The sequence below is a fragment of the Balaenoptera borealis genome, assembly GCF_965194805.1.
Source record: "Balaenoptera borealis genome assembly, chromosome: 14".
Taxonomy (NCBI): Eukaryota; Metazoa; Chordata; class Mammalia; order Artiodactyla; family Balaenopteridae; genus Balaenoptera; species Balaenoptera borealis.
In genome coordinates, this window is record NC_138875.1 from 63,186,584 (window position 1) to 63,209,553 (window position 22,970).

A 22,970-nucleotide genomic window follows, 5' to 3' on the forward strand; every position below is an offset into this window, starting at 1 on the left:
CCCACTGCTCAGGGCAGGGAAATAACAGGTATTTCCAGCTGTGCAGCAACGGGTCAATACTGTCTTATTTACATGTGAGCGCAGTATTGTCATTGAAAGATCGCTGAATTGCTGGCATTCTACCAAATTGTTCCAGCTTTGGCCCTGGGAGCTCTTCCAGTTGGCTCCTGTGTCCTTTGCGGATGATACTGGAAACCAAGATCTGCCTCAGTTCTGCTCAGCTGACAGAGCAAGGAAACATGTGCTTACTAATAGCTAGAAATATTTCAAAATGTAAAAATCTGTATCTGTATTAAGCTATAGTGGAGTTCATACTGACGTTTCCAACTCTACTTTAATACCGTAAAAATCATTCTAGCTTTCCTCCTTTTCTTTCTGTCTTTTTTTTTTTTTTAATTAATTTATTTGGCTGTGCCGGGTCTTAGTTGTGGCACGTGGGATTTTCATTGTGGCATGCGGGATCTTTAGTTGTGGCATGCAAACTCAGTTGCAGCATGCAGGATCTATTTCCCCAACCAGGGATCGAACCTGTGCCCCCTGCATTGCGTGCGCGGAGTCTTAGCCACTGGACCACCAGGGAAGTACCACTCCACGCCTTTTCTTATCTGTGACCTCCTATTTCAACATTGAGGAACCTGGTTCCCACCAAATATCTTCCATTTATTAAATTGTTCAATATATGTGTAGCAGTTTCACAGTTGTTGACCTGAATTCCTTAAAAGGAATTTTGAGGCAGGGTAGAGCAACTAGACAAAAAAGAGAAGGTTGGAGAGGAGCCAGAGGGGCCAATAATCCAATGGGACTGGGGAGTAAGGGGGCCAGGAAAACGTTTCTGGTGACAGAGTTCCAGACTTACAAGAACAAAGAGGTCTCCAGCAAATGTGGAGAGATGTACTTCCTCACTTATAAGGAGAGAAATGCAGAGTTAAGCAGTAAGGCCACTGTTATCTATGACGCAAGGAAAAACGGAGAAGCACAATGATACCCCAGGACTTCCAGAGGGTGTGGGGATGCTGCTGGTGAGGCTATGACCGAGGTGACATTGCAAAGTGTCCATCCAGTCAGAGCTCGCAGTGCACCTGCTCTGTGACCCAGCGGCTTCACCAGGATGCTCATTATGCGCCGTGTGTAAAGCAACAAACTGGACACAAGTGTCCACCAGTGGGAGACTGGTCACAATGCCTGGCACATATAAACGCTCACTAAATGTTTATTGAATGAATGAATGCATATGTACTTGCATAAAATGAAATATTTAGAGCAGTTTAAATACATATGTATATGCACATACACCTATACCTAAAAGAGGGCCAAGATATAATGTTGAGTGAAAAAAGCAAATCACAAAAATCTTATTTATAATAGGATGCAATTTTTGAAAAAATGTATATGTGTAATAAATTTCTGGAAGAATACATTTTAAAAAACATAATTCTGGTTATTTCTGGAAAGCAGAAATGGAAGAAGGGAGAAAGTGCTAAAAGGGTATTTATCTTTCCCTTTGTTTTATGAATTTTAAAATCATGACCGTTTAATACTTTTAAATAATAAAAAGAGTAAACGATCTCATTTCCACATGACTTCCCTTTTGTTTATATAGCTTTTTGTCTTTGTTGCTATTTAGAGTAAAATGTTTATACAAAGGTTAAACAAAATCAAAGGACAAACATGTCTGGTATTCAATTTTAAATGATATTTATGTGATGTAAATGTCCTCCATAACCCCAACCCTTCACTGAACTTTACCAGTGACTTAGATACTTTGTGTGCATTTATTTTAGGGAACTTAACACAGCAAAGGAACCCTGGTGTGAGGCTGAGGATTCATGGCAGCCGAACTTGGAAACAAGGTGACTGGGAGGAATGTCAAGCCCCGATGAACAGCATAGGACTTTTGAGGGGGGGCCCAGGGTAGCTGTGTCAGCCGTCCTACAGGGATCTTGGTTTGAGCCATATTTCATTCACCTTTGAAAGAGAGGCTGACCCACTGAGACTTAGGTTGCAAGTTAAAGACCACAGGCTGTGAACCACGGCTTCTGGGAGCACAGAGGAGAGAGTGGCTGTCATCTGCGTCCACGTAGCTGGGAAACTTCACAAAGGACAGGATGCTTAGGCTGCACTGTGAAGTGAATAGGAAAGTTTGCTGGGAGGAGGGGTGGCAGAGGAGCACTTCAGGAATAGGACAAGCTATCCTCCTGGCAGCCTTGTAGTTAGCCAGTGACCAGTTCTGTCTGTCGAGGAAAAATTCATCAATAGTCAATCTAAGAAAGAAATGAAGAAATTTATTCAGCCAACCTGAGGATTATAATCTGGGAGGCAGTCTTTCAGAAAGCTCCGAGGACGGTTCTGCCCGTTAGAAGTCAAAGCACAGTTATACACGTTTTTGAGGCAAAGGGTTGTACATCAAATGACGTATTGACAATTTACCTAGTCCAGCTCTGCACGTACAAAGTGAGTAGTGAGTCATTGTGATCCCTTAAAGCATTAGGAAGGAATGTTATCTCCTAAGGAGGTCTGGTTAATGCAGATGCACAACACACACTAAAGGGGAGGAAGGAGGCACAAACAGGCAGAGAAAATTTTTATGTTTAAATTTTTCTTGTCTTGCCATAAAATATGTATTTTACTTTATCACGTCCAATGGGCCATGAAAGAAAGTGATGTGTGTCAGTTGCAGATTGAGGCAATGAGGTGTCCTTCCAGCCCTCGAACTCTCCCTGAGCCTCCCTGAGACAGCCTGGGAGCTGCAGGAGGTGAGTGGACTGACGCCCCGTGTCCCTACGTGGACAGGAGCTGTCCCAGCGAGCACTGGCCTGAGGACCACTGAGGAAGCTAGAAACGTATCCTGATCAATTGTGTGCACCAAACCGTTCCTATGGCCTCAGCTTTGCTACAGTTTCTGTTGCCTCCAAAACTCCAGGTCCCGCCTATTTTCCAGGTTGGATCCTCTAGCCTCCTGTCGGTTCTGTGAGCCCCAATATCTCTCCATAAGTGTTGCTTATGTTTAAGGTGGCAACCAAGAAACCTGATGGATATACACTAAATGCGGTAAAAAACCAAATTAACTTTATACCAAATGCCATTTACAGCAAACAGTACAATATTTCAGTTCCAGCATAATTATAAAGGTACAGCTTTTGAATCAGTTTGCTCATTTTCTGATATACCAAATCCCACTTCAGCCCATTAGTGGTTTAATAAAATGAGATCCTATCACTTGACATGGATATCGGAACGCAGCACGGGAATTTGGATGGCTTCTGGGAGATCATGAATTTCCCACATGAACAAAGATGCACGATGGTGGTGACAGGTGAGGCGCACGAGTCTGGGCGCAGCAAGTAGGTCAGCCGAGCAGGACACAAAGAAACTACAGAAACACAGGGGTCAAGGCGAGTGGACAGGAGCTCTCTACTGCAGGGCTCAGGACGTCACAGGGAGGAGGGAGACCCCCGACTGTACTGAGGGGAGAACAGGTACAGCAGGAACATGACGCATTACAAAATGCTGTTGTCTAAGTAACCTGTATTGACTCTTCAAAGAACCCTCTGGGGGGGGTATTACCCCATTTTGAAAATGGGGAAACCAAGCCTCAATCAAAGGAATCCATTTTTGCCTGGAAGGCCCAGAAGGCAGAGCCTGGGGCAAAGGGTCAAGTGCTCCATTTTTCAGGGGTACAGCTGCAGGGAGCAGAGGTCAAGGCCGATGAACCAAACCGGAAGGAAGAAGAGCTGGCTGGAGACAGCAGTTTGGAGTCAGCACTGCTGAGTGCAGGTGACCGTCCCTGGGACAGTCCTGCAAGCGGCTGAATAACTGGTCCTCAGAACAGCCACCAGCTCCAGCATCCTGGGCAGAAGATCACCTCACAGGGAGTTAACGCCCACATAGCGCATGGGCACTGAGGGTGAGTCCACTCATCCCATGCCTCCTTGTCAACTGAGAGCCCGGGCAGGAGGCCAGAGGGACAGACGGAAGCCAAGTGCCGTGAGGCGGCACCTGCCTGAGGTCAGTGGGAAGCAGAGACAAGCACGTGGAGAAGACCAGAGGTGTCTGGTGGCTGTTGGGCTGGACTTGGAATTTGTTCCAGGCCTTCTGTTACACCGAGTGAGTGAGCGGAGGTAAGTGAGGTGGGACTTAAGTTACATCCCAGGTTGTAGGCAGTCTGAGACCCTAGGGGCTTATTTAGTTTATGAGAATCCCAGGAATATTTTTAGTATGATGTAGGACTTTCTGTTAGTCTTATAGGCAGAAACAGCGTAAATTGTTCATGGATATGAATATGATTTAAAATTTTAGCATGAAAGAATATATGGAGTTGATTTTCATTTGTTTACGATTTGAACAAATACATTTGTGCCTGCCAATGTATTACTCATTCATTCCAGGTGGACAAACTATGATCTAGGTATAGCGAGTGATGAAATACCTTGGCAGTCAGTGCTTCTTGTTTCCCAGAGATGGGAAAATTGTTTCTAGGTGAGAGTTCCTTATTCCAAACCTCTCACCTGGAAGTAAACTTCCGTGGGTATAAAATTTCCTATCTCACCCCTGTCTTCCAGCCGTAGTATAAATAGGGCTCCCGCATTAAAAAACACTGTGGATGTGATGTGAGAAACAGAATCAATATGATGATGAATGAATCACAAACATTTATGTAGACTGAGGTTTGTTTTTGAATTGGATTTCATTGTTACTGCAGATTATTCAACGGATACTGAGTTATTACTAGCAAGTTCTATTAGTTGCCTGGAAAGCATCCGTCACCAGGTGGTGCAGCCCTGACCAGCGGGAATAGATGCAGAAGAACCATGACGTCGTCCTCCAGCATCTGCAGAGGAAATGTCCATCTGCTAATTCACTGAGAAGGTCTGAGCTCAACAAGGACTTTATAAATAGCAATGTCAGCATATCCATTCATCACATACAGTGGCTAATACGTGTTTTTCATGCAGCTTTCTAAGAATTAGCATTTACTCAGATAGAAAACTGTCGTTTACTCTTGTTGAAGTCCTCATCTATAATCATAAAAATCAATAATTTCATTTGAATTTATTTGCTTTTCTTACTGTCATGTAAATCATTATTAAATGAAACCAAATGATAAGGTTTTCCTCTCTAAGTGGAAGTGTACATGCAGTTTATTTTAAAACATTTTGCAAAGCAACATCACTTTCCGAAGACAATAATTGCCTGGCAAGTTATTCTCTGATGGCCCAGTGCTATTCTTGTCACATTCAGGAGCTTCTTGATGCAGGAAAGCCTCAGGGGATGGAATAAGCAACGTCCTTTCTGCTCTAAAGATGGGCCAAAGGGAAAGAGGCCCAGACTCCTTACTCTCTCCAAACTGAGGGGTTAAATGAGCTCAGGTCCTGGCTCTCCAAGCACATGTGTGGCACAGACACAGAAACGAGAGACTGATGGCAGCAGGAGCCCAGGTACAGGTACGGCTCTGCCTGCAAAGCCTGTGCTGAGCTTGACCCTCCCTGGTCCCTCTTGGGAGCTGCTTGTACTTCTGCATCCCCAGGCCCAGAGGAGGCATGAGAAATGTGGAAGGGCCAGGACGGACGCCCGTTCGCAGGCTGAATGGGGGCTTCCCAGCTAACCGTCTGCCCTGCTCGAACTCCCGCCCTCCTCTTGGCCCTCCAGCCACCTGGCCCCTTGATGTTTCCAGGTACAAAAGAGTAGGCAGAACATTCCAGGAGATGTGGCCTTGGGAAGGAGGTGTGGGAGCTGTGTTCTGATCTGGACCAAACCAGGGTAGGAGTGTTATCGAACCTGAGTCCATGTGCCCAATGTACTGAACACTGGAGCTTGGAGCAGAGAAAGGTTTATTGCAGGGCCAAGCAGGGAGAATGGGCAGCTTGTGTGCAAAAGGCCTGAACTCCCTGATGGTTTCTGGGGAAGAGTTTTTTTGTTTTTTTGGGTTTTTTAAAAATAAATTTATTTATTTATTTTTGGCTGCTTTGGGTCTTCGTTGCTACTCGCGGGCTTTCTCTAGTTGCGGCGAGCAGGGGCTACTCTTCGTTGTAGAGGGGGCTACTCTTCGTTGTGGTGTGTGGGCTTCTCATTGTAGTGGCTTCTCTTGTTGCGGAGCACAGGTTCTAGGCATGCGGGCTTCAGTAGTTGTGGCTCGCGGGCTCTAGAGCGCAGGCTCAGTAGCTGTAGTGCATGGGCTTAGTTGCTCCGCGGCATGTGGGATCTTCCCGGACCAGGGCTCGAACCCATGGCGATTCTTAACCACTGTGCCACGAGGGAAGTCCCCGGGGAAGAGTTTTTATAGGCAAAATCTGGGGGGAGGTCTGCAGGGTGTGTGGCCTTCCTCTGATTGGTTGATGGGGAGGTACTGAGTGATGTTCCAGGAATCTCAATCATCAGCCTTTTGGTTCCAACCAGTCTAGGGTCCACATGCTTGTGCTTGGCTTGAAGTGACCATCCTCCACCTGAGTGGGGGCCTTAGTTGCTATAGAAAGTCTCAGAGATCTATATCAGATGGTTACATGCATCCCTTGAGGGGGAGCCAGGACCCTGCCCCATCCTGCTCTATGTCTGTGAGTGCTCCTCCTTTGTTTCTGCCTCCCCTCACTTCCCTAAACAGTAACTGAATCTGCCCCTTTGGAACTCAAGGAAGGTCTAGGAGGCTGAAGCCTTTTTCCCACAAGTGAGAAACAGGGGACTTGGAAAGGCTTTTGTACCAGGGAGGCCCCACAGGGTCCTCTCAGTTTCAACCCCCCTTTTGAAACTCCTCAGTCTTGAGGGGAACAGGTGTTGGAATCATAAATTCAGCAGAGGAACTCAGTTTTAGGGAGACTGGGTTTCAGGAGGAGCCTCACAGAAAACGTCAGGAAAAAGGTGAAATGCCAAGAAAGGGGAATTAAAAAGGGACAGGGACACACACAGGCACCTGCTAGTGGGATGGCCACTCCTTGGATCCGGCCTGGGTCCTGCCAGGTAGTGGGACAGTGGCCAGGCAGGAAGGGCACTGGGCTTCCAGGGACCATCAGGAGTGTTCGGAGGGCATAGGCCCCTCAGGACATCCAAACGGTCTCCCTGTGCCTGACACGCCCTCTTCCATGAGCAAGTTTTAGTGGCAACTGCACGTCCCGGGAGGATTCAGGAGTCCTGGGACCCGCATGTCCAGCCAGGGGTACAGGGGGCGGAGCCCACGTTATTTCCTCCTCTGTGTCACCTTCTTGGTGTGGAAAAGTCTCTGTGTCCTTTGCTTTTAGAGAAAACTGTGCCTTTTTATTTTGTTTGCATCTTTTTATTAATTCCTGCCTGTTTTGACAGCAACATACATCCTCACACATTTGCAGGAAGATTCCAGAATGAGAATGGTAACCTGCACCCACTTCCGGCCACATGTCACATCTTCTCTACCATTTCCCACTTCCTCCCAGACAGGGCTCCTGTGAGGAGTGAGGCCCTCTCCTGCCCCCTCTCCAGGCAGAGCTATTGGCAAAGCTTAGGGTGACACGTTTGTGGCACAAGGAGCTTTTCATCACCTGGATGTGTCCTCTTGCTGTATTCCCCTAGTTCATCCCAGAAAAGGAGGAGCACAGCTAAGGGAAAACTACAGTGGTTCGCTGATTAGTGAGGCTCCCCCTTGGATGGTGGTCCTGGCTGGAAGCCAACCTCCATGAGACTGCTCAGAGGGCAGTAGCGTGGGACGATGGCTTCTGGACACGCTGACTCCTTGAACGGCGGGTGGTGTCATGCCTGCCACTCAAATATGGTCCGGGGGTCAGTGTCACCATCACCTGCGAGTTTATCAGAAATAAAGAACCTGGTCCCACCCAGGCCCCCTGAGCCAGAATCTGCAGTTCTCAGACCTCCAGGCCACGCACCTTAGAGTTTGGGAAACCCTGGTGAAGGGGGCAAGGCCCTGGGCTTGGAATTGGAAAACCCGAGCTTTGGTGTCAGGTCTGAGTTTTACCAGCTGTGTGACCTCCGAGTCCAGCTCCTTGTGTGCAGCTGCAGACAGCATGCCATTCCTTTCCATCCCTTCCACAAGAGTATCGCAGTCAGTTAACCTAACATAAAAACAAAAGAGCATTCTCTAAAGTGTGCACACTGACTAAAGCTGCTTCGTCTGTGTGTCAAGGCTCACGCAGTGCGGGGTAGACACGAGCCTTGATCGTGAGAGTGACCTGATTCAGCGCTATGAATTGTTGACGTGCACAGTGCCACCTTCAGTCTTGGAATTTTGCATTTAGAAAAAACCTGCAAAGCCAGACTCTGTGTGACTGTCAGCCGCTGCCGCCTCCTTTCCCATCCACGTCAATTGGAGAATCTGATGTACAGGTGTTTGGAAACCAAATACGTGGTGGAGACGTTATTTTCAAGGATTTCCTTATGTGTCTAAAGCGTTACAACCGTCCCCTCCTCCCACATCAGGCTTTCATGCAGGGTGAATATTGGTGACCTGGAAATTTTGCCTAAGATAGAAGATTCTGTGTAAATATGAGAAATGCTGATCTGAAGCCCTGACACTGTCCCGAGAGCCAGTTAGCACCAAGAGTTCTGCATTTGATTGCCTTTAATTATTGCCACACTCTTCCTAGTGCTATTATTAACTCCATTGTAGGGGTGAGAAGAGGAGGTACAGAGCTATTAATTGACTGGTAAAGTAATTAAACACGGAGGCCGACAGACTGGATGGCTGCGATGCCTTGGCAGCCCGCATGAGCAAACCCATACCAAAGCCAGAGTCAGGGCATAGAATCCCAGAGCACGAAGCATCAGGACAACCACAGACAGCTCAACTCTCCCAAATAGAGCCCCTGCGTAAGCTGCAGCCAAGCAAATAATTCCCTCACTTTGTTTCTGCGTCTTCTCTATAAAAAACCTGACCTCGCTCCCGCTGTGAAGGGCTCCTAACCACATTCCAACTCATGCACTCAAATAAACTCTTGAAATGTTTAATGTGCCTCATTTTATCATTTAACAAGATTCACCGAAGTTCACGAGGCAGGCTGGGGTCGAAGCCACGTCAACACCAGGCCGTCTGACTCCAAGCCCTGCCCCGTGGACCCTGATCTCCTCCTCCAGAAAACAAAGGAAACAAGCACCAGGTGAGTGGTCTCAACCTTGGCATCACCTGGGCATCGTAGGGAGATTTAAAAGTAATAATGTCACATAAACCTGGGGGGAGGGGTGTAAATATACTCAGGTCATTTGTCTGAAAAAAGCCTTGCATCCAGAATATATAAGGACTTCTCACAAATGAAGAACAAAAAGACAAACAATCCAGTGTTTAAAAATAGACAAAAGACTTGAACAGATGCTTCACAAAAGTAGACTCTTGAATAGCCAATAAGCACATGAAAAGGGGCTCAACACCATCAGCAACAAAAGGACTGAAAACCAAAGGACAGTGAGTGTCCTTTCACACCCACTGGGGCAGGGTAGGGGTGGGGGTGGGGGCTAACAGCAGAGTGACAGCACCAAACATTGAGCAAGGATGTGGAGCAACCTGGTGCATCACTGTTGGGTGTGTAAATAGCCCAGTCACATAGGACAATGTTAGCAGATTCATATAAAGTCACAAACCCATCTAATCTTCAATATAGCAATTCCACCCCGACATACTTAATGGAGGGAAATGAATGACTAGGTTCCCAAAAGAGACTTTTCCAAGAATGCTCAAAGCAGCCTTGTTCCAGTAATCCAGTGTGATTGAAAAACCACCCCCAAAGCCAGCAGCGTATAACCACCATTGCTCCTGCTCATGGATTCCATGGTCAGGAGTTGAGAGGGACACAGCTCCCCCACCCCCCCACCCCCCACCCATGGCCAGGCCTGGCAGAGCCACCCACGTGGCTCCTCGCTCTCTCCTGGCCCTGGGGCAGGGCTGGCTGAAGTCTGGGCTCAGCCATTGTCCACGGTAGCCTTTTGGGCAGGGTGGGCCCAGCATAGCCAGACTGCTTCCATGGCAGCCTGGGCTCAGAGTGTTCCCCGAGAACGTCCCAGCTTTGCAAAGCTGTGTGGCCTCTCATTTATAGCCTCAGAAGTAATGTAATGTCTGTGATAGTCTGCTCAGACCGCCAGAACAAAATACTGCAGGCTGGATGGCTTAAAAAACAGACATTTATTTTGTCACAGTTCTGAAGGCTGGAAAGTCCAAGATCAAAGACTGGTGTTCGGTGAGGGCTCTCTTCCTGGCTTGCAGACAGCCACCTTCTCACCGTGTCCTCACGAGGCCTTTCTTCTGTACACAGAGAGAGAGAACTCTGGTCTCTCTTCCTCATTTTATAAGGACACCAGACCTATCAGATCAGGGTCCCTCCTCATGACCTCATTTAACCTTTATTACTCCCTATAGGCCCTGTCTCCAAATACAGTCACATGGAGCGGGGGAGGTTAGGGCTTCAACATATGAATTTGGGAACACAACTCAGTCTAGAACAATCTCACTTCCACTGTCTTTATTAGTCGAAGCAGCTCCAGCAGGAGGGGATGTGAGGACCATTTTGTGACCATCCTTTAAAATCACTATGTAATTGTTCGTAATAACCCCAAACCATAAACAACCCAAAAATCCATCAACATCAACATCAAAATGGATAAATAAATTGCAAATATTCATATAATCAAATACTATTTAGCAATAAAAAGGAATGTACAACCACATAGATAAATCTCAAAAACATTGTTTTGAACGAAAGAAGCCAGCCACACCACCAAAAAATACACACTGTGTGATTCCACTTATATGAAGTCCAAGAACAGGCAAAACTCACTATGGTGATAAAAGTCAGAAAGTGGTTGCCTCAGCGTGGGGGGTGGTCAGAATTCACTGCAGAGGGGTGATCTCACTTTCTGTTGTGATGGGAATTTTCTGTATCTTGTCTTGGGTGGTGGATACATGGGTGTGTACAACTGTGAAAACACTTTGAACTTAACACTTAAGATATGGACATTTTATTGTCATGCGGACTATTTCTCTATTTAAAGAAAAAAGTGATGCTGCTGCTGCCTGGATGCTGGTACTGCCAGAGATTGTGGCTCAGTTTATCTGGGGCTTCAAAAGTTCCCCATGTGGGCTTCCCTGGTGGCGCAGTGGTTAAGAATCCGCCTGCCAATGCAGGGGACACGGGTTCGAGCCCTGGTCCGGGAAGATCCCACATGCCGCGGAGCAACTAAGCCAGTGCACCACAACTACTGAGCCTGAGCCCTAGAGCCCGTGAGCCACAACAAGAGAAGCCACTGCAATGAGAAGCCCTCGCACCACAACGAAGAGTAGCCCCCGCTTGCCGCAACTAGAGAAAGCCCGCGCGCAGCAACGAAGACCCAACGCAGCCAAAAAAAAAAAAAAAAAAAAAAAAAAAAAATAGAGCAACAAAAATACAAAAGAGAACAATATAAAGGAAAACATTTAAAAAAAAAAAAAGTTCCCCATGTGATTCCAGTATAAAGCAAAGGTGGGGGCGTCTGCACCAGTCCTGAGTCTGTCCTTGAGGGGAGGGAAAGGCTTGTATAATTCTCTTCGACAGAACCCAGTGCTTGCTCTGTGTGTGTTTCCTACGGCTGCTGTAGCAAATTACCACAAATTTTGTAGCTTAAAACAACCCAAACTTATCCTCTTACAGTTCTGGAGGCCAGTAGTTCAAAATGAGTCTTAAGGGGCTAAAACCAAGGGCTTGTTCCTTCTGGAAGGTCCAGGAGAGCATCTGCTTCCAGAGGCACCCGCATTCCCTGGCTCACAGCCACTTCACGCTAGACTCTGCCTCTCATCACATCACCTTTTCCTTTGACGTTGACCCTCCTGCATCCCCTTTATAAGGACTGTATTGATTTCATCAGGTCCTCCTGGATAATCCAGGGTAATCTCCCCATCTCAAGACCCTTAACTTAATCACATCTGCCCAGTTCCTTTACCATGTAAGGCAACCTCTTCACAGGCCCTGGGGATTAGGACACAGACCTGAGCGGTCTTTAACCAGCTGCTCAAAATGTAGTTTTTCAGATGTCGGAGGGAGACCTGACCCCTCGCCTGGAATCTTGGAACACAAAGGGCTCGGGAATTTTCCACAGCCATCTCCAACGATTCTGAAAAGTGACCTGAAAAAGACTTCCCCATCTCCCTAGGCTCCTCAGCACTGCGCATCAGTGTCCCAAATAACCAGCTGGGCAGTGATCGCATGAACAGAAAACTCCATTTTCTTTCTCAGGTCCCAGGACAACAAGCTCCGTGATGACATGAGAACTTGAGGACAGGAGCTGCCCTGCGTTCCAAGGGGAGAGAAGTGCCAACATTAGCAGAGAGAGAGAGAGAGAGAGAGAGGGAGAGAGAGAGAGAGGGAGAGAGTTAGAGAGAGATGGGGGACACAGAAGAAGCTCAGCCCCCGCCTCTCCCTCGGCCTGAGGACTGAGTGGAGACCAGCTGCTTCTTAGAGTAGCGTGTGCTGCGACCCATTGTGAGGTGCCCCCTCCCGCTCTTTCCTCCTCACTCTCACCCTCTCCCTCTCTCATTTTGTTGCCTAAATTCCTGACAAGGAACATCACAGAGTATCCTTCTTCACATCCCAGTTGAGGACTCCGAGGCCGCCGGGTCCCGTCCACACTGGTTCCATCCTCCGGTCACGCCTCCACCTCCCACCCGGCCATGCCCAGCCACACCAACCTCATTTCCCCCAAACTCCCCAGACCCGTCTGTTCTGCTTGATCCCCGTCAAATAACAAACATCCTAAGGGTCAGATGTGTCTGCTGGCAGAGGGCTGGGCCCCTGGAGCCCAGCCATGGACACCAGTTAGGAAACTACTGGTCTGGGCCCTCTCTGAGGTCCTTTCCACCAGTAAAAGTCCGTTCTCCTGTAATTTTACTCCTACTGTGTCCTTTTAATATGTAATACAAATTAGAGTGGGAAGAACAGCTCCTGGCGGTGTGCTTTCCTTACACCCAGCAACGCAGCCACTCTGGTCCTGAAGCACAGAGGCTTCTTGGCAGTTCAGTCCAAAGCTGCCCTCTGAACCCTGTGCAGCAAGGAGGCTGAGTCCTTCACCCCAGTCCCAAATGCTGTTGCTTCTACACCAAGAGGGAGGCTCAAATGGCAAGGGTTTCCCTCTGAAACCTGGCCGGTGTTCTGGAAACAGGCTCTGTTCTCACCGTGCCTTAGCTGGGCCCTCCAGGCTCATCTCCCTCTGCCCTGCTCAGCACGGCTGTTGCTCTGCTCTTCTTCTGCCCCAACCTAAAGGAAAGCTTGCCGCGGGCTCTCTGCCCCTGGATTAGCTGGGCTCCCCTTTCCCAGGGTCAGGGGCTAGAGAAGCAGAGGACGCCTGCCTGCAGGATCGCTTTCTCCCTAAGGTGCTGCAGAGAGATGGAGGGAGGAGGCCACCTCTCAGATGCTCAGGAGGGGACACATGGAAGGCCACACCCACCCAGCCTCTCTCCCCAGATGGCAGCCTTTGGCCCCGAGGACTGAGGATTTCGCGCTCGGAAGCCACCTGTCAGTCCAGAGGTGCCCCTCTTTCTCCTTCACCCAGCCTCCCGCGGGAGATGCCATCTCTCGCCCCCACCCCCCTCCTGTCGGAGCCGATTTTCCATGGGTCTTACTTTTCTGTGTGTCTTGCAAGCAAGGCACTGGCTTCCCTTTGTTTTGCTTTATTTTTTTGAGAACATTTGTACAGCGAGCAGCCTTTCTTCGGAGAAAAGGCAGTGTGCCCACACCCTTGGAAGGTAGAGAATAAGCAGACTCCCTGCTCGTCATCAGATATCCAGGGTCCCCGGGCTCAGAGATTCTTCTGAATCGGGACTCCCCGTGCTCCTGTGACCCCTGGCCGGGTGGTGTCGGGGCTCCGGGAGGTGGTGCAGGAGGATGCAGGTGCTCTCGCTGCTGTTATTGTTGTGGGTGATAACAGGTTCCTCCCGGCAGGAGACCCAGGGCCACCGAACCCGAGAGCCTGCAGGACCCTTCCCAGTCATGGCCCCCTCCCTGGGACTGGACTCAGGGCAGCTGTGCCCCGGCCTCCGAGTCCTGAGCTCTTCAAGTGTATTGACTCAACGAGCACTGAATTTAGAAACGGAAAGATTTCATTTCCAATTTGGTTATATGCTGTCTGCTCTATTATAAACCATGAAACATTTAAGACGTTGCCAACAGCTAGGAATCCGCACAGTTGCCATGCATTTCAAAGTTCTCCACGAGGTGTTTTAGTGCCACCTACAGGTCACTGCCTCAGGAGGCGCTGCAGACGGACAGGTGGTGTACCCTGCACCCCACCCAATGGAGTGGGGGACCATGCAGAGCAGGGGTGAAGCTCGCCAACGTAATTCAGAGAGAAAGAAGCTAGATGAAAAAAGTACATATTGTACAATTTACAAAACTACAAAACCAGGTAGAACTAATTGTATTAGAGTTTTGCAGAGAAACAGAACCAATAGAATATATATTATTTAAATCCTTTTTATATAAAATAATAATATATAATAATTTATATAAAATAAGTCCCTATATGTAGGCATGGAGAACACCAATATATATTTATATATAATTTATATTTAAAGGGATTTATTTAAAGGAATCAGCTCACGTAACTGTGGGAGCTGGCAAGTCTGAGGTCTATAGGACTGGCTGTCAGGCTGGAGACTCAGGCAGGATTTCTGTGCTACAGTCTTGAGGCAGAATTCCTTCTTCCCTGGGAAACCTCCGTCTTTGCTCTTAAGGCTTTCAACGGTATGGATGAGGCCCATCCGCATTCTCTAGCATCTGCCTCGCATGATACAACGAACAACCTGGGAACAGGGATAAAACGAAAATCCTGGGAACAACCGAAAAACGCACTGACTCTTTCCCCAGGAGAGGATGCAAAGTCCTGGAGTGATGTTTACTCCTCTTGATGTCCCATAATTCTATCATGTAAATTAATACTGTACTCTTATGTCATATAATAAGGCAATACGAGGGGAAGAAGACAAAGCTATTTACCAGACAGATATATCTATATATATCTCTCTATCTCTATCTCTATATATTTGTAACCAAATAAGGAAGAAATATTCATGTAACCACTACATGTAACCACCACATCCTCATTTCTGCAACTGATCACTGGTGGTTGTAACACACCTTCTCCTACTACCCATCCTGTATTCCCTTTGCCCTTAGTAAGCACCTTAGCCGGTCATGGTTCTTTCCTTGGTGGTGTGACATAAACCTTCATTCCTGCCATGAGTAGTCCTGACTGGATTGGGTTGTGGTTCTCCCCTGATTTTAATCACAAGGCATGGTAATTCTAAGAGACAGCTTAAGGGCTCTCCTGTATTCCAGACATACTCTTCCTTAGCTCCACTGAGGAGGAACAGCCTAATCTCCCCTTGGGAATCAGGGCCAGTCACCCCAGACAGCACGGTAACTCCTTCTTTGCCTGCTGATTCACAGGAATGAGGAACCCGAAGTGGACGAGAAGCAGTCTTAACTTCCAATTCAATGGACTCATTGTTGTGTCTCCTGACGGAATTAAGACCTTCAGGCCAGCAGAGCAGAGGCAGAGCAGGAACAGGAAGCAAAAATGTCGCTGTGGGTCACTAGGGGCAATGGTGAGTGGTGGCCCTCCCATTTCTACCCCTTGATTCCTGACTTTGAGAAAAACAGCACCATATATTGGAGAACCCTGCCCCAGACCTGCAAGGGACTGCCACCTAGCTGTCACTGTAACAGAGTCTTTCAAAAGGCCATTCCACCATTCTATCACGATTGCTGCTTCAGGACGGCAGGGAACAGAGTAAGACCAGTGAATTCCATGGGCAGGGGCCCACTGCCATACTTCATTTGCTGTGAAGAGAGTTCCTTGATCAGAAGCAATGCTGTGTGGACTCCATGATGGCAATCTGTAAGTCCATGGATGTGAGTTTTGGAAGAAGCACTGCATGAGGGAAGGTAAGTCCATACCCAGAGTAAATGTGTCTTCCAGGAAGGACAGAATACTGCCCCTTCCATGATGGAAGTGGTCCAACGTAATCAACCTGCCACCAGGTAGCTGGCTGGTCACCCTGGGGAATGATGCCATACTGGGGACTCAGTGCTGGTGTCTGCTGCTTCAGACTGGGCACTCAGTGGTGGCCGTAGCCAGGTTAGCCTTGGGTGCGTGGAAATCCATGTGTAACGCCCACCCCTGCCCCTGTAGCCATGTTCATGAGCCCACTGGGTGATGACAGGGGTGGCTGGGTGGTGTCCATACAACGGGTCAGCCTATCCACTTGAATATTAAAATCCTCCTCTGCTGAGGTCTCTCTTTGGTGAGCATTCACATGGGACACACATATCTTCATGTTTTTTGCCCATTCAGGGAGGTCTATCCACATACCTCTCCCCAAATTTCCTTGTCACCAACTTTCCAGTCATGTTCCTTCCAAGTCCTTGACCATCAACTCACAGCCCAGGGATCGGTGTACAGTTGTATTTCTGACCATTTCTCTTTCAAGGAACAACCAGGTGTACTGCTGGAAGTTCTGCCCACCAGGAGGGCTTCTGCTCACCGCTGTCCTTTGGGGGTGTCCCAGAGACGGGCGGCAGTGCTGCAGCTGGTGCCCGCAGGCCAGGCAGAACCGTCTGTCTATCTGACCTGAGTTTTCCCTTCCTCAGTCAACTTACTGTGGGCAACGCCCCATGAGGCCACAGGCAGGGACTGAAACAGAGAAGATAGTGTGTGTCGGGGGGCAAGGACTCCACTCAAAACTAGCAGTTTTCTGGGTCACTTGGTCAATGGGCTGGAGTAGCACTCAAGTGAGGAATATGTTGCCTTCAAAGTCCAAAGAGGCCACCAGGCATTGTGCCTCTTTTTTGGTTGCAGGAGGGGCCTTGGAAGGGTTATCTTGACATGCCCCACACCACTGGACCCCTAGAAATTTCACTGAGGCAGACGGCCCCTGAATTTTTGTCAGATTTATTTCCCACCCTCTGACACACAAATGTCTTGCCAGTAAGTTTGGCATAGTTGCTACTTCTCGCTCACTAGATCCAATCAGCATAATGTCAGGAATAACGGGCGAGTGTGGTATCTTGTGGAAGAGTAAGGCAATCAGGACCCCTGTGAACTAAATTATGACACAGGGCTGGAGAGCTGATACAACCCTGAGGTAGGTCAGTGAAGGTGCAGTGCTGGCCTTGCCAGATAAAAGCAAACTGCTTCTAGTGGTCTTTACTGACAGGTACGGTGAGAAAGGCATTTGTCAGGTCAATAGCTGCATACTAGGTGCTAGGGGATGTGTAAGTTGCTCAAGCAATGAAGCCACATCAGGTACAGCAGCCGCAATTGGAGACACCACCACAGTGGGCGTTAGGGCTTCAACAGATGAATTTTGGGACCCAGCATGACTGTATTTGGAGATAGGGCCTGTAGGGAGGGAGGTAGGTTAAATAAGGTCAAAGGGTGGGACCTAATCTGGTAAGACTGGTGTCCTTGTAAAAAGAGGAAGAGATGTCAGAGGTCTCTCTCCTGCACACAGAGGAGAGGCTGTGTGGGGACACAGTGAGAAGGTGGATGTCTGCCAGCCAGGAAGAGCGCTCCCACCTGAAATGAAATCTGCCGACACCTCGATCCAGGTCTTCCAACCTCCAGGACTGTGAGAGAATACATTTCTGTTGTTTAAGCCACCCAGTCTGCGGTATTTTATTGTGGCAGCCCAAGCAGACCAAGACAACTGTGAAAGTGCATTGCTGGACAAGCCTGCTGAAAGCAAACTGTTTCTGGTGGAAATGGTAATTAGCAAGTATTGAGGAAAAAGCATTTGTCAGACCAACAGCTGCAAACCAGCTCCCATGGGATGTGTTCATTTGCTTGAGCAATGAAACTGCATCTGTAACAGCAACTGCAATTGCAGTGACTGTCTGGATAAATATACGATAACCCACCGTCATTCTCCAAGATCCACCTGTTTTCTGCACAGGCCAAGTAGGTGAGCTGAATTGGGATGTGATGGGAATCACCATTCCTGCATCCTTCAAGCGTTTGTTGGTGGCACTAATCTCTGCAGTATTGCTTTTGGTTCACTACTTTCCTCAGTAGAGGCAGTTCTAGTGGCTTCCACTAGGCCTTTCCCAAAAAATAGCCCTCCTTCCACAGGTCAGGGAACCAACGTGAGGATTCTGCCAGCTGCCTACCCCAACCACATCCCAGAACTGGGGAAATAACCACAGCATTGGCTTGGGGACCCACTGTGAGACACATTTGAGCTAAAATTCCTCTGGTCAGCTGACCTCCACAAGGCCTACCCTGACTGGTGGACCACAATGATGTTTTGGGTCACCTTGAATTAGGGTCAGTTCGGAGCTAGTGTTCAGTAATTCTTGAAAAGTCTAATTATTTCCTTTTCCTCAGAGCATAATCACTGTGGTAAAAGGCCCCAGATCCCGAGGGAAGGCTGGAAGATTCAGTGTGTTTTTGCCAGCACAGCAGGGTCTTTCCCCAAGGGGATCTGGCCTCCCCTTTATTCAAGTGTTTTTGGGTCTGTAAACTGGGTCAAGTCTGACGTTGACTGTAAGGCTGTGACTCTTTTTATGACACAAGTTTGTGCACTTGACCTAGAACTCTTCCTGTGACACAGAACAAGTAAGAATTTAGTAGACTGCCCATCTCTTTTCTTCTAGGGACACCATAATCAACTAGTCAGTGCCATAGGTCTCTGCCAATAAGACTATGCTAATTACTGCTTTGAATCTGCTGTCCATTATGGTACCTGGCCCCACCTTGTCTTTAGCAATTATCCTGCTCTCCATGGATCCAATTATTCCCATTTAAGGATCCCAGTTTGGTGGCAGTTCCCACTGTAATTCTGTGCCTACAGGAAGGAGTGACCACAGGAGTTCTTCAAGGATGCTGGGGCTCCCTCACAAATGTATTTCTCACAGTCATGGTGCAAGGTGTGTCCTCTGGGCCCTCCTGGAGTGGGTGAGCAGGTCCTACATGATAAATCCACTCTCACACTCCAAACTTCCTAGGCCTTTTTGGTCCCTTCCTTTACGATAGACCAAGGCAGGTCTGGCATGTCTTCATTTACTGTGGGTTACCTTTTGGTCAGTGTCTCAGCCCCCCAAACGAGCCCTTTCTAACCCCTTGAGTTACAACACTATATCCAGAATCTCTGCTCAGTGGGTTCATATCAGTAAATTCAGCCTGATCCTACTTTATTTACTTTCCACCATTATCCCACACTCTTTATTTGGCTGTGGCAGGTCTTAGTTGCAGCACGCGGGATCTAGTTCCCTGACCAGGGATCGAACCCTGGCCCCCTGCATTCAGAGCGTGGAGTCTTAACTGCTGGACCACCAGGGAAGTCCCCTATCCCATGCTCTTAATATCCATTCCCACAGATATTCCCCAGAATTATGTCTGCATAAGTTAGAAAAGTAACGCTTCTTTTGGAGCACAGTACACCTCCTCATGGGTGAAACTTTGTGCCTCACCCTTTGGGCTTACTGGGACATGTTTTGCTATGGGTCTGGCAGTAAAGTGGGGTGCCCGTGGCCAGTCTTGAGGATGATCAGCAGTGTCTTTCAAGGCAACTGCCGCAGAAGAGGTTTTTACAGGCTCCTCAGGCAAAGCAGGATCACTGTCCTCAGATGGAGTGGAAGGGTTGCTTCTACTGGCACTCACAGAATTTAGGCCTCAGCGTCCCCAGCTTCATCAGGACCTGCCCCTAAGTCCCCATTCCAACTGTTTCTTTTCCCAATCCACGCCCTTTAATAGCAGAGGTTGCCTGTGAGGCTGGGTTTCAATCTGTGCTGTAATGCAACCACTTGTAGGATGCCATAAGCTTGGTTGCCGCTTTTGCAGCAGGGGCTCCAGGAACCTCGGTTGTGCAGAGCTTGTATCCCTTGCTCCTTTGGTTGTGGCTACTGCTGGACACTGGCAGGGTCATCCGGGGTGCTGGCTCCCAGCTTCCTGCCAGTTGGTGGTGAACATTCCAGCACCAGCAGCCTGAGGGTCAGTAATGGCAGGCCCTATTTTCCCTTTCACTCTTCCTGCCCTGGTAGGGGGCCTGTTTCCTGCAGTTATGAATCTCTGGGTAACCTCACATGTTCCCTTTTTGCTCTTAATTTTTGCTTCCAACATATTTATAATAATAATAATTAATTATAATTTCCTGTGTTAAATTCCCTGTTTCAAATACTTGCAGTGGATACTGTTTTTGTGATCGAATGCTGACTGATAGAAAATATCTGTAACTCATTATTAGCAGCTGGTATGATTTTTAACCCAAGAGAGTCAACGTAGAAGCTAAATGAATTGAGTCCATTAAGGGAACAGACACAAAATAAATATACAAACATAGCTTTCTTACAAACAATATAGAAAAACAGCCCTTCACAATAGTATAAAAAACTATTAAAAGTTTTAATAAACCTAATACATGTAAAATTGTATGAAGAAAACCTTTAGAACTATAAAAACGCACATATAATAAAACCTATATGAATAAAGAAATAAAGCATGCCTATGGTGATCTTTACAGGTTAGTACATTAGCAGGAGAATGGTTAATAAACCACAATTTGTCCGTATTCGGGAATGCATACGTTAAAAAGAGTGAAAGAATGAACTAGACCCATGTGGAAAGGTATCTAAGACATACGAGACATTTTTTAAAAAGCAAAAGCTCGTATAGCAAATTTACTTGAAAAAACCCACACAAACGTTCTGATACTAGGTACACATGTATGCTTTGTATTCTATAAACCCATAGAAAATGTGTGGAGGCATACCCAGCAACAATCTTATTCTTTAGGCAGGGAGATCAGATTGTGGGGTGAATGGGGACTTTAACTTTTTACTTTATATGTATCTGTACTGTAAGACATTTCTTACAGTAAACAGCCTAATAATTATGTAATAATTATGTAATTTTGAGAAATGGTCGGGCTTCCCTGGTGGCGCAGTGGTTGAGAGTCTGCCTGCCAATGCAGGGGACATGGGTTCGAGCCCTGGTCTGGGAAGATCCAACATGCCGCGGAGCAACTGGGCCCGTGAGCCACAACTACTGAGCCTGCGCGTCTGGAGCCTGTGCTCCGCAACGATAGGCCGCAATAGTGAGAGGCCTGCGCACCGCGATGAAGAGTGGCCCCCGCTTGCCGCAACTAGAGAAAGCCCTCGCACAGAAACGAAGACCCAACACAGCCAAAAATAAATAAATTAATTAATTTAAAAAAGAAAGTTTTAAAAAAAGAAATGGTCAAGAGGAGAAGACACATCACAGACTGGGAGAAAATATTTGCGAAAAACAACAACAAAAAACTTCTGATAAAGGACTGTTATCCAAAATATACAAAGAACTCTTAAAACGCAATAGTAAGAAAATAAAACAACCTGATTAAAAAATGTGCCAAAGACCTTAACAGATACCAAAGAAGATATACAGATGGCAAATAAGCATATAAAAAGGTGTTCTATATCATGACATGAAGGAGATGAAAATTAAAACAACTATGAGGTACCACTACATGTCTCTTAGAATGGCCAAAATCTGGAACACTGATAACACCAAATGCTGGTGAGGAACTCTCATTCATTGCTGGTGGGAATGTAAAATGATTCAGCCACTATGGAAGACAGTTTGGAGGTTTTTTACAAAACTAAACATATACTTGCCATATGAGGAAGCTATCATGGTCCTTGGTATTTACCCAAAGGAGTTGAAAATTTATCTCCACACAAAAACCTGCATATGGATGTTTGTATCAGCTTTATTCTTAATTGCCAAAACTTGGAAGCGACCAATGGGTCCTTCAGGGGTTAAATGGGTAAACTGTGATACATCCAGACAATGGAACATTAATCAGTGTGAAAAAGAAATGAGCTATCAAGCCATGAAAAGACGTGGAAAAACTTTAAACGCATATTACTAAGTGAAAGTCACCAATGTGAAAACGTTACATACTGTATGATTCCAACTATAGGACATTCTGGAAAAGGCACAACTATGGGGACAGTGAAAAGATCAGTGGTTGCCCAAGACTGAAGGATGGGGGTAGGGAAGAATGACTAGGTGGAGCACAGAGGATTTTTAGAGCAGTGAACCCATTCTGTACAACCCTACCACGGTGAATACATCTCCCTATGCATTTGTCAAAACCCACGGAATGTACAACACTGAGAGCAAACCCCAAGGTAAACTATGGACTTCGGGTGATAAGTTAATATGCTATGTAACAAATGTACGACTGCGCTGCTAATACTGAGAGTGGGGAGGGTAGTTGCCTATATGAGACCTCTATGTATTTTCTGATCAACTTTTGCTATGAACTTAAAATTGCTCTAAAAAAAATGAAGTCTCTTTAAAAAAAAAATCCCTCCTATTCAACCGCTCACCCGGATAATCTCTGGCAACAACCGCTGTGTTTACTGTCTCTAAACTTCACTTATACAAAGTTTTTTAAGGTTTGGAGCTTTTATAAATCTATCAAACCTTCACAGATAGTGAGTACTTTCTCTGGAAATGAGTGTCTTTGACCTCAGAGCAGTTACAGTTCTTAGTTATCATACCTGCAGCTCACGGGTTTGGGGGTTTGCCTCTAAAAGTACCAATAAAATCTTACCGTTTTTAGTGGGGGGAGCGGGGGGGAAGGCAAGTGAAGGAACTTCCAGCAAGGCTAAGCCATTTCCGCACCTCCCGGGGTTGGTGTGGGGGGCGGGAAACGGTCGGGCCCACCCGCTACGTCTGGCAGCCTGCGCTCCGGCCGCCCGGCACAGCCCCGGACACACGCTCCGTCCGCACCGCCCACTCTCCGCGCCCACTCCCGCCCGGCCCGTCTCCCAGGGACACACGCCCAAACACGGACGAGACTGACTCAGGGCCGAGGCCCGCAGACGACAGTCTTAACCTTCGCATTCTCCCCAATTTCCACACTTCGAGAGTTCTCTAACTGTTCTCAGGAAACAGACAGCGCCGTATCCAAGAGACTGGCCGGCGCCCCAAAAAGTCCAGTAGCCACGGTCGCGCGGGGTATGACGGGGCGGGGGCGGGGTTCCGCAGGGTAT

At 47.5% G+C, this 22,970-nt stretch overlaps 2 long non-coding RNA genes across 2 annotated transcripts; both read right to left on the reverse strand.

Annotated features, from left to right (window-relative positions):
- Positions 1–380: 380 nt before the first annotated feature.
- On the reverse strand, positions 381–9,727 carry LOC309611104. Its single transcript, XR_014234330.1, has 2 exons — positions 7,934–9,727; positions 381–7,757 (listed from the first exon to the last, which is right to left on the reverse strand). It is a non-coding gene; the product is annotated as an uncharacterized lncRNA (long non-coding RNA).
- Positions 9,728–10,660: 933 nt separating this feature from the next.
- LOC309611107 lies at positions 10,661–22,970 on the reverse strand. Its single transcript, XR_014234333.1, has 2 exons — positions 22,529–22,970; positions 10,661–14,731 (listed from the first exon to the last, which is right to left on the reverse strand). It is a non-coding gene; the product is annotated as an uncharacterized lncRNA (long non-coding RNA).